The following is a 12,377-nucleotide window of genomic DNA, read 5'->3' on the forward strand; positions in this document are numbered from 1 at the left end:
TTAGGGCTCATGGAAGCCACAGTTTTGTGGGACTAATATGAAAGCTTTGGGAAAGATATTTGATAAGTCATCAAGATATGACAAACAGGAGACAGCTAGTTAGGACCCTTCTTTTGAGGCAAGAATGTTGTGGGAAGCTGGGTCACAGGGTCAAGGAGAGACCTGAGCATGTTGATCATCTGTAGAGATAATTTTTAAAAATCCTTTCTTACAAACCATGTCTTCCTCTTTAGACATGTCTGAATAACCATGGTGAGAATAGCCTTCAAATCTCCCCCAAATTATTAAGTCAAGTAATGGGCTTTCAGAATATAGGAAGTTCAAAAGGCTGTCAGGTTGGAGCCAGACATCTGAGGAATGTGCATGCCCCCAAGAGGAAGTGTGCATCCATTAAGATGTATCAGGTGGCCCTTATCAGAGAGCCTGTCAGTCAGTCAAAGGACAGGTTATTATGTGCGCCAGGTCCCTCAGAAAAGACCCCTCCAAAGTTAACTGAGAGCCATGGACCCAACCCTCCCCTCCAACACTTGCTCAAACAAAGCACAGGTCTCTGTGGTTTAACCAAGAAAAAAGTACCGGAAGAAAATTCCACACTGCAGCAGGGCAGCTGGACCGACAAGTCACAAGAAGTCACACTCCTGGGCCATGGTTTTTCATACACACCTTAAGAGCAGCCTTTCAGGGGAGGACACAGCTTCATCAGAAGGACTCTTAGCTTGACCAGACATACCATCTTGCCTCAGTCCCTTTAGTGCAACTGACATATGCCAGCATTTTCTTTTTCTTCTTCTTTTTTCCCCCAAAAAGGGTTTATTTTTATTTTTTATTTATTTTTTAACATATAATGTATTATTTGCTTCAAAGGTACAGGTGTGTGAATCATCAGTCTTACACAATTCACAGCACTCACCATAGCACATACCTTCCCCCATGTCCATCACCCAGCCACCCCATTCCTCCCACCCCACCACTTCCAGCAACCCTCAGTTTGTTTGCTGAGATTAAGAGTCTTTTACGGTTTGTCTCCCTCCCCAGTCCCATCTTGTTCATTTTTTTCCCTTCCTACCCCCCAATCATGTCATGCTAAAGATATGAGGTGAACGCAAAGATACCAACAGTATATCCAGTAAGTTGTACAAAAATAATGAAACAAACAGTTGGCCAGTTATCTGCTGAAAAGACTATATTTCAGCTACAAAAGGCTGATACCACAGATAGAAACCATGCTTGCATCCTCTTTGTCACTTTGCTTACCCTTTTCCAGTGGCTTCCAGCTGCTATCTTGTCTTCCTGGTTGCAAAAGTGGTAGTCTACTGAACTTTGATGTTCTGCCCCAGAAGAAACACAATAGCACGCTCATTAAGGCTCAAACTCTTCTTATACATACCCATCCCCTCAAGGCCCTCCCATTTAATCTTCTCTTGGAAGTGACCTTTGACACTGGGCTTTGAATCCTCTCTAGGATTCAAAAGAGTGAGGGTGAACTCAATAACCTTTTGATCTTTTAAGGCTTGACAAATACTAACAATCCCCTGATTCCTGATGCAAATTGAGGAATCTACATTTTATACAACTGATAATAGCAAGTTTACCACTCTAACACAAATACTTCCTTTGGCTAGATTATTCAGAAGAGGAAGGTAACTGGTTGTCATCTGAGAACTTGTGAGGATAACTTGCTTTGAGATAATGGCGGCACCTGTCTGGCCTTTCTGAATTCATGAAGTACTTTCACATTTGTTATTATCACATTTGATCCTCGAAATAGGGCAGACATTTCTTGTATGTATTTCACAGGTTAGAAAACTGAGGCTTCCAGAAAGCGATGTGAGCTGTCCTGCTTGAAACAGTAAGTCCATCAAGGAACCCACATTGCTCCAATATCTAGTCATGGGCTACTGTCAGAAAACCCACTCCTTTAAGACATCCGATAGAAGTAGCATTGTCTAAGCAACCTTTGCAAATAGGTGAAAAAACTTCCACCAATGTGCATGTTTTTCATGATTTAAGTTTTCTCTGTGCTAGGTTCCTAGTTTTTAATTCTCCCAGAGCTACCAAATGTCCATCAATGGGAATAAGCCAAGAGAAGAAAGGGCTCAGAAGGCTAGTTTATAAATAGCTTCATTAGTGAGTGAGGGACCTCAGATCTCGGCAAAATGGATGCTTTGGAATGGGTTTCTCCCAGGAGTGCCCTGCTCCGATCGTGTGGCCTGCACACACTGAAGCCACACAGCCCAGGGCACCCACTCAGGAATGCCACAATGGTTGGGTTTGTAATTTATAACGTGAGGCCAACCAACAAATTCTATTACTCAAATATGTGAGGCAAACCTAAGGAGAGGAGTACTTTAATCTTTCGCTCAGAAGCGACATTTGCAGTTCCTTTCACTTACTTTTCATTATTTCACCACAGGGGAAAGGTTTCCAGGAATTATTATGTTAAGCAGCATATTAAAAAATGAGTCTTGGTATTTTTTGCAATAAATAATGGTTCACATTTATTCTGAGAACAGAAATGCTCACCAGAACTTACTTACATTGTCTGCTTTCAGAAGCACCAAACTATTAGAAATGTATAAACTCATTTCCTAGGAATGTTAGAAATAACCCAAGCCCTCAACTACTTGATGAGTACTTGCTGTATGCCAGTCCCTGGACAGGGCACAGGAGACACAGAGAGGCATAAGGCACAGGCCTTGCCTTCTGAAAGTGTTCAGTGGGAGCTTGAAGAGGTCTCACTGCAGAGTGAAGAGAGATGTAAATTCAGATGTTGGCTTTGTTGATCTGACTGTGAGAACTTGGTCAAAGCACATAACTATCCTTAGCCTCAGTTTCCTTCTAAGCAAAGTAAGAATGGCAGTTTATGTTGTTTAGGGTCTTGGGAATGTGGAAATAAATTCGGACCACCCAACTGAGAACAACAAGGCTGTTGATTTAGAGCTTGCTATAAACGAAGCAGCTACCATCACTTATGTTTGGCAGAGCCTCAAGGACAGGCAAGGGAGGGACAAGTGTGACAAATGTTCTAAGCAAAGGTATCAGGTGTGCCCTGATGGGAAGCTGTTGGCCTGAGGATGCTGGAAGCGGCTGACTTATGGCAGGTATCTTATGTGACTTGTTTGGAAACCATACTTAGCTTTCTCTGGTTAGCCCTGATTTGGAAGTAGAGGGCAGAAGTAGGAAAATTCACAGTCACTGACCAAGTTCCAGCCAATTGTTCTGACCAAGTTCAGGACCAATTGCTGTAGAGCCTGTGGTTTGGCTGTCTGGGCTACAGGTCATGGGCAGAGTTCTCTTGACATACATAGTTTGATGACTGACCATTTGCACACTCCATCTCTCAGGGAGACGACAGATAGACACACACACTCACACACAGAGTGAACTCATTATATGGTGATTACTATTATGTGACTCCATCGGAGAAGAAAGAATCACGTGTGAAATTGGAGGTCCCAAGGCCTTTAAGAGTCCTAAAAAAGAAGTTACTAACTGCTTAAAGGCTTGAAGGATTTGGGATTTTTATTGGGGCTTTGTATTTATAAGCAAGACTAAAGAGATAAGGAACTAAGGAAAAGACCCCCCTAACCACATGGAGGACATATCACGGCCAAAGACAAAGAGGACAGTAAATGGAAGAAACCTACTGGTGGTGGCCGGACCTCAGGTGCTCTAGAACTGACATGGAGGAAACAAACCAAGGAGAAGATGGAGTCCGACTGGGGCTAAGAGGGAGGTTTGGATGCAGGCTTCAATTCTGCAGGTGCAAAGACAGAGTTGACCACATCAAAAGGGTACTGGCCTAAAACAAGAAAGACCGTGCCAAGGAAGCAGTATTCGTAGAGAAGAATTCATCATTTTCTTCCAGTCAGGATGGTGTCAGAGCCCCAGGACTATTGCTTAATAAGGGATAATATCTGCCTTTCTCTGGTCACATCCCTGGGCCTTTGATACTCAGCAAACTGTCTCGGAGAGACCATAGCTGCGTCTTTGGAGAACTATGGCATGAAAGACATTTTCCTCTTCTTCCAAGTGGGTTATAGAAGATGCAGAATCAGAGCTTTACATTTAAAATTTTGTTGTCTTCTGTCTAAACAGGATAAAGTTCAGTTGCAAAGAACATTACACTTCCCAGTGAACATCAGTAGAGAGGATGTCATTGTGAAGTCAGGTATTTGATGAATTCCAAAGAAACTGTGTCTGCATAGCTATATCAAGGAGGAGGCCAGAGGTGCACCTGGCATAACTTGGCTCCATTGGCATTCACATTTCAACCATCTACTGCAGCAGGCTCCAGACCCTCCAGAAAGAGGGTCTCCCAACTTCTGCTTCGCACATGATTTGGCCCTGAGCCATTTATGCTGACCTGTTTGCTCTCCACACACTGAACCCCTGGGGATTTCTCCAGCTTTTGACTTGGTGATTCTATTAAAACTGTAGACTGACTACTAACCTTATGCTCTGATTCAAGCTCACCAAATAACTTTCTGCGGATAAGTTGTCTCCCAAGCAACCTACATGGAGAGTGAAAATGTTCCAGTTAGAGCACTGTGTTATCTAATGCACTCGTTAACAGCAGTATGTTTCACTGAGAGTTAATATAGTTCCCTCCAAGTTTACACGTCCTTCCCACGAGCAGGTTTGTTTCTGGAAGAGTGAATTTGCCATACCTATAAATTAGATTTCCGAGGACAGCAGGACAGAACTTTTTTTTTTTTTTTTTTTTTTTTTAAAGATTTTATTTATTTATTTGACAGAGAGAGAGAGATCACAAGTAGGTGGAGAGGCAGGCAGAGAGAGAGAGAGAGGAGGAAGCAGGCTCCCCACTGAGCAGAGAGCCCGATGCGGGGCTCGATCCCAGGACCCTAGGATCATGACCTGAGCCGAAGGCAGAGGCTTTAACCCACTGAGCCACCCAGGTGCCCCAGGACAGAACGTTTTACCAAGGCAATGTCATCTTGTGCAGACATGCCTGCCCGTCCACAGCCTTCCCCTGTGGTCCTGTGATTGTGGACCCCTTCCTCGAAGGCTTCACCTACCTTATATCACTCAGATTGTAACATTTTGGATTTCAGTCTGCCTCCTTCATTAGTCTATGAGCATCTGGAAGGTATTCACAAATATCTATTGAGCTGTCTAGGTACTAGGAAAGAGCCACAAGTCAGACATAGCACCATCTCTATGGGTTTTATATGGATAGGGAGCGGTAGGGAGATAAATAATAAACAAATAAGTAAACACAAACAGCATCAGAGAGTGATCACTGAAGAAAGCTACTGTACACCTGACAAGCAAGGAACACCTTTCCGAGAAGACAGTGTTCATGACATGAGAGAAAGGAGTCAAGTACCAGAAGATGAGTTTGAGAACCAATCTAGCAGAGAAAACATCTAAAGGTAGGGCCCTGAGGCACCAGATACCTCAAGGATGAACAGAAAGCTGTGGACTGAAGACTCGTGGGCAAGGGGAGGCCTGGTTTAAGGGGGGTCAGAGAGTTGATGGTGGGGAAAAACAAAGAGAATGAAGACCATACAGTGTCCATTGTTATTCTAAATGCCACTGGTCATTTTAAAGCAGGGGAATGTTATGATCTGAGCTATGTTGGAACAAAATTATTTGGCTAATAAATAAAGAAGATGTGATACATATGTGCAATGGAATATTATTCATATTCACAAAGAGAAAGAGATCTTGCCATTTGCAATGACATGGATAGAGCTGCAGAGTAGTATGCTAAGTGAAATCGTGAGTCAGAGAAAGACAAATGCCATATGATTTCTCTTACACGTGGAATCTTAAAAAAAAAAGCACACTACATCAAAAACTAAGGATGTATTGTATGGTGACTAAGATAACATAATAAAAAAAATAGTTTAAAAGAGAAAAAAAAAAAAGCAGAAACAGACCCTAAATACAGAGAACTAACTCGTGTTTGCCAGAGGGCAGAGAAATAACAGAATGAGCAAGATAGGTGAAGGGGAATGAGGGGTAGAAACTTCCAGTTATGGAATGAATAAGTCCTGGGGATGAAAGGTACAGCATAGGGAATATGGCCAATGATATCATTATAGTGTAACATGGAGGCAACTGGTAGTTACACTATGGTGAGCATAGCATAGTGTACAGAGATATTGAATCACTATGCTGTACATTTGAAACTAAAGTAACATTGTGTCAACTATACTTCAAGTAAAGAAAAAAAATGTTATTTAATTTGTTGGGTAGAATATAGACAGGATCACTTCTCGAAGGAAGACCATCTGGATGACTGTATTCATAGTCCAGGAGATGATGGGGGTCTAAGTAGGAAACAGTAAGGAAGGTGGAGTGAAATGGACAAGTTTGGGGCACATTTGGAAGATATGTGTGGACAGTCTTATTTATTTCTATATATCCAGAACCGTGCCTGGTGTCATATATACATTAGGTGATCAATAAGTGAAAATTTATTTGGAATGCACTGGATTGAATTAAATTTAAGAAAGATGCCTTGATTGAATGAGTCAAAGCTGAGCATGTCTTTAACTTGGGATTTAAATATGAAGCACTTTGGATAAAAGAGAAGCAACTCTTTTTTCACTCTGCAGGAAGTTCAGATCTAAATCATATTCAAACCCCTCATATAAATATATATATCACAGCACTTATTGATCATAAAAAGGCTCTTTAAACAAAGCAATCCCAAAAGGAAGCTGCCAGTACTTTGTATAACTTCCATTTCCAGCCTATCCGTTTCAACTCTGGACAGAGACCAAGTCAGGAAAGAAAACTAAAAGAAAGCCCCAGGGCTGTGTCGTTGCCTGGTCCTCATGCCATGCAAGGTTCCAAAAAGGAGGGAACAGCCTACACTTTCTAAATCCCTTTTGTCTATTTCAGAGGCAAGGAAGCCCAGAAACAAAGCCATTGATGATGGGCTGGCCCTTGTCTTTACCTTGTTATAAATTGGTCAAATTATATTTGACACTATATCCAGAATGGATGACATTAGGAAAAATTCAGCCAAGGAACCTAAGAATACTTGATTATAGGTTTCTAGACAGAGAGAAATATGCACAAAGGATTATGATAAAAGGGAAGCAAGTGCTACTTGATTGGTGCCTGAGCTTAGACCCACAACTATAAAGGACAGAGAACTCAGATCACTTAGGATAGGCTATATATAGCCTGTTTTCTAAACTAAGCCCCTGGACCAGGCACTATTATTTCATAGTCACCTAACCCCGGATTTGTTTCCATTTTACAGATGAAGAGGCCAAGGAGAAAATAATTTAACTGAATTGCAAATCTAGGATTCAAACTCATGTCCAAAGCCTATGCTCTTTCCACTTCATTACCCAAGGAAAGTATTGCTGTTGTACCCAAAGCAGTACCCAGAGGCAATGGGAGGGGGAGGGAGATAGGGAGGGAGGAAGATGGGAGGGAAAAGGGAAGGAAAAGAAAGAAGGAAAAAAGAGAAGGGGAGGGAGTGAAGAAGGAATAAAGGAGGAAAAGGGAAGGACTTGACTTTGATCTATTCCAATATCCATTAAAAACCCACATTGAGTGAGGACCTAACTGACTGTAGACCTTGTGCCTGGTTGCCACTGTGAAGAGTAGCATAGGAACCCCAGAAAATCACATAAGACAGCTGGTGTAGTGCACCATTGTATCTGGAATGTTCTGCCTGAGATTGAGACTTGCAGCATATCCTTGTGCTGCTGATCATTTTTCATAAATCCCTATTGTTTCATTTGCTCAGTCCTAAAAACTTATTGTTCTTTGTGCCCCCCCATCCAATAAAATAAAACTAATATCACGGTGTCATTTGAAAATATATTTATGTTTGTTTTCCCTATAAAAAGAGATAATAATGTTATGTTCCAATAATATTAAGTTGCAATGTTATTTGCAAGATTGCAGAGCTTTTAATTTTCTGATTATTTCCACAGTGGGAGTTTCAGCTCAATTTCGACGAAGACACTTCTATCTGTTTCGGTTATTTTTTTATTACAGCTAGAAGCAACAATAATTGCCTTTAGTGTAGGAAAACATCACGGAGGAGACAATTGTTGTCCCTAAAGAATAAGATCATCAGGGTGAATTTTGATATAAAAAAATTGTAAATTAATTGCAAAGTCCTATAAATATTATATTTACTAAAATTGTGTTGGTTGCTGCCTTCAAAGGGTTCCATCTTTTTTTGTAATTCTTTTAAAGAAATAGGTTTCTTAGGAGCCACACTAACCAAAAGTAAATGCAGCCATTAAAACATTAATAATTCATAGACACATGATATCCACAAGGATGGAATCAACACTGTTGGAAAGAAAAATCCCAGGCAACTGGGTTTGAGTTTGGTTCTCAAACTTAGTAGCTATTTGATCTTTACCTAGTTATACAAATAGTTCCAAATCCACTATTAAAAACTAAAGTTAAACTAAATAGTATGGGTGAAATCGCCTGCCGTACAGTCTGACATAAAGTAGGCAACAAATAATTAGCAACTGTAATGATGAAGATATCCAGGTGACTTGCTCCATCCATTCAACACATACTCTGCACCCACCATATGACTGTTCCAACCACTATTCTAGGCACTGCAGGTTGGTCGTGGAGATGGTGATGAAGATCTCAATCATTATTACTGTTATGTTTACACTGCCATGTGCTGGTCAGTCCTACCGCAGAAGTCCCAAGTGGCTTCTTTATCACCTACAAAACAATAATAATAATATTGTGATTACACTTGTCATGTCCATGACTTGTAAAGTGTTGTCTCAGTACACATTCCCATATTCCTTTGGCTGATCTGCCTTTATCAGAGAAGTTGGAAAATGTAAAACTTACATTTTCCACCCTTCCTTGATGCCAGAGTCTACTAGGTGATCAAACGTTGGTCCTTGAGATATAAGAAGATACCTACTGAGGATTTCTGTGAGGCTATCATTTCCATTGTCTAGGGTCCACTTTTCCTGGTTTTCTAAACCTGTACAAGATTTGTGTGAGAGATGGAGAGGGATTGAAGACAGAAAGCAAGTATTATTCATCCACATGTTACTGAGATTAAGCTCTGTGCCTGATGCATAATGGATACTAAGAAAACTGGAAGGAAGGAAGTGAAGGAAGGTAGGTCACCAGATATGGGACATAGATATAATTAGGACCTGACTCAACCAAAACAAACAAGCTTCTGGAAATTGCTGTCATCATCGCCATCATCACCATCACCATCACCATCATCACCATCATCACCATCATCACCATCATCACCATCACCATTATCTTAATCCTTAGGGTGATCATTTCTTGAGCAATTGCCACAGTTATTCTCAACTGCTTTATAATATCTCTTCAAGAGAACATTTATAAAATATTGGTGGAGAAATGTTCTTTACAAGCTCCATGGAAATTTCAAAAGAATTTTATTTATACAAGCATAGGTAAAAACTGCTTTTATGAGAGATATTACTTATGAGAATGAGTCAGACATGATAATGATGCCTGAGCAAGAAAAATTATTGGAACAAATAAATAATACAACTTGGTATAAGGGGATTAGTTTCTTCTTCTGAAGTCCTCTGTAAACAAACTACCTCTGCCCCAAGTTAATCACTGTTATAGTTGTCATTTATCTTTCTAGATATTTTTCATGCATTTGCTTACTTGTAATATGGCACCTATGCAAATGCATCCATTCGTACATGTGAGAGGGGGCACATGTATGACAACCTCACATAAATAGTATCAGGTGACATGGTGACCTAAGATGTTCTTTTCTCATTATATGTAAAAGCTCTTTCCCAATCTCTGCGCATGGTTCAAGCTCACCAACTTTATCCAATGTATATGATTCTATTATGTGGATATACTTTGGTTAGATAAAACCGGCTCCTTCTTATTGGCAATGAGGTAGCAACACTATTTCCAGTCTAACACCTTACCAGCAGTTTTTCAAAGGGAGATGTTTCCTCATACTGCCATTAAAGTTAGAGCCCCTTAACTTTGTTTTTTCCAGTCTGAAGGTTGAAAAGGGGTGTGCCGTTGTTATCTTAATTTGAATTGGCTTTCTGTTAATTTTATATGGAGTACTTATTTTCACATGTTCATTGACCTTTTGCATTTACTCTTCCTTGGCAGCTCATAACTTCCATCTTCTTTATTGTGTTGTTCCATTATTTACTTGCATGGGTTCTACATATATTTAAATAAAAATTCCTTTTACTTTGTTACACCTGTATGCAGTATGTAGGTATTTTCTCCAGAATATCACTTGCCTTTTAACATTTTTTAATGAGCATTTTTAAATGTTGACATATTCAGGTATATCAATCTTCCTTTAATAGCTTTTGATTTTGTGTCTTGTTAAAAAGACATGTCAACCTGAAGGTCAAGAATACATTCACCTAAATTTCCTTGTAGTATAAATGAGAATATGAGAAAAATTCTTCTCAAAGGTGTGTTTGTAACAAGCTTGATAGGAACCAATGATATCTTTCAAAACATTACCGGTTGACCCAATACCATAGATGAAATATACTGTCTTTCTCTCAATTGTTTAAAATGCTCCTTGTAAGATATGCTAAATTCTTTTATCTATGTTAGTCTGTTTCTACACTCTTTGTTAGGTGTAGAATACATTTTATCTTGTAAATATTTTTTTTCTAAAGTCATTGTGGAAAAAAAAAATGTCCCTTTTTTTGAAAACTGTTTTGGCACATCTTACACATTTATCATAAGAAATCTAGGATTATTTGTTAAGGTCCTTGGGGAAAACCATCCTGTTTGGATTTGAATGGATTGCATCAAAAATGATTGATTAATTTTGGACAAAGTTGATATTGATTCTTCCCACTCATAACTACACTGTTTTCTTAATTTGTCAGAATCTTTCATGTTCCTTCTTAAAATGTTATAAATTTCTTCAAAAAGTTTCAACATGTTTCTTTCTTAAGTTTGTTACTAGACACATTATAGATATTATGAAAACTGGGAAATATTTCAGTTCTCTTTCCTAACTGATAATGAGGTTTTACAGGAAAATGTAACATTTTAATATTAAACTGGTTCTGATCGCCTTGATGAACTTCTTCACTCATACCCATAGTTAGCCAAGTGATTTTTTAAGACTGTCACTCACAAATTATAGCAGTATTATTACTTTTTAAATAAATGTAATGAACATTTCTTTTTGTCATTCAACTTTAAGTATAGGACTTTGTTATGTCCTGTGTTATATCTCCATAATTAGTAGGTATTTAATAAATATTCACTATAGGAAAGGTAAAAGAATGTTATTGTTTGATAGGCTTTTTTTTTAAGATTTTTTATTTATTTATTTGACAGACAGAGATCACAAGCAGGCAGAGAGGCAGGCAGAGAGAGGGGGAAGCAGGCTCCCCGCTGAGCAGAGAGCCGGATGCGGGGCTCAGTCCCAGGACCCTGGGATCATGACCTGAGCCAAAGGCAGAAGCTTTAACCCACTGAGACACCCAGGTGCCCCTTGTTTGATAGTTTTATCATTAAGTTTGATACGATGGAGATTTCTGGTAATGGTACTTGAGAAAGTTTTGTATTATATCTAGTACATTAGGTTTTTTTTTCTTTTTATTTAAGTCTATATGTTGTTAAATTGTTTTCATTGTCCATTGAGATAAGATGACTTGTATATCTTAGCTATTAACATACTGATTATGTGAGCAGATTTTCAATATTGATTAATACTTCATCAAATCTTCATCGAAGAATGATGCATTCTTCAAATAAACCCCGTCTGGGGTTATATCTTTTCATATATTGCTAGCATCTCTTTATTAAATTTTCTTTAGGACTTTTCCTTTTATAGTCATTAATGATATTAACCTATAGTTTTCTATTACATCATTATCCATGTCAGTGTTTGATATCAGGTTATAGTGACACTGTAAATGAGGTTTTTAAAAAAAAAAATTTTATTTTTAAATAATCTCTCTACCCCACATAGAGTCTGAACTCACAGCCCTAAAATCAAGAATCACATGCTCTATGACTGAGCCATACAGGTGCTCTGTAAAATGAGTTTTGACTCCCATCTCTGGAAATATATTAGACTATATGTAACCTAAAACTCCTCCTGATGTGTGGGTGGCTCAGCTGGTTAAGCATCTGCCTTCGAGTCAGGTCATGATCTTGGGGTCCTGGGATCAAGGCCCTCATCCAGCTTCCTGCTTCTCTGCTCCCCCTGCTTGTGCTTTCTCTCTGTCAAGTAAACAAATAAAATCTTTAAAAATTTTAAAAAGTAAAACTCTGCCCATTACAGAAGCATGTAAAAATGAAGGATACACTATAACAAGCATTCCTTAAATGCACAGATAAACTGCCAATAATGTAAAAAACAATGAAAAAAAAAAAAAACTAACAAA

The sequence above is a fragment of the Martes martes genome, assembly GCF_963455335.1.
Source record: "Martes martes genome assembly, chromosome: 7".
In the NCBI taxonomy this organism is placed as follows: Eukaryota; Metazoa; Chordata; class Mammalia; order Carnivora; family Mustelidae; genus Martes; species Martes martes.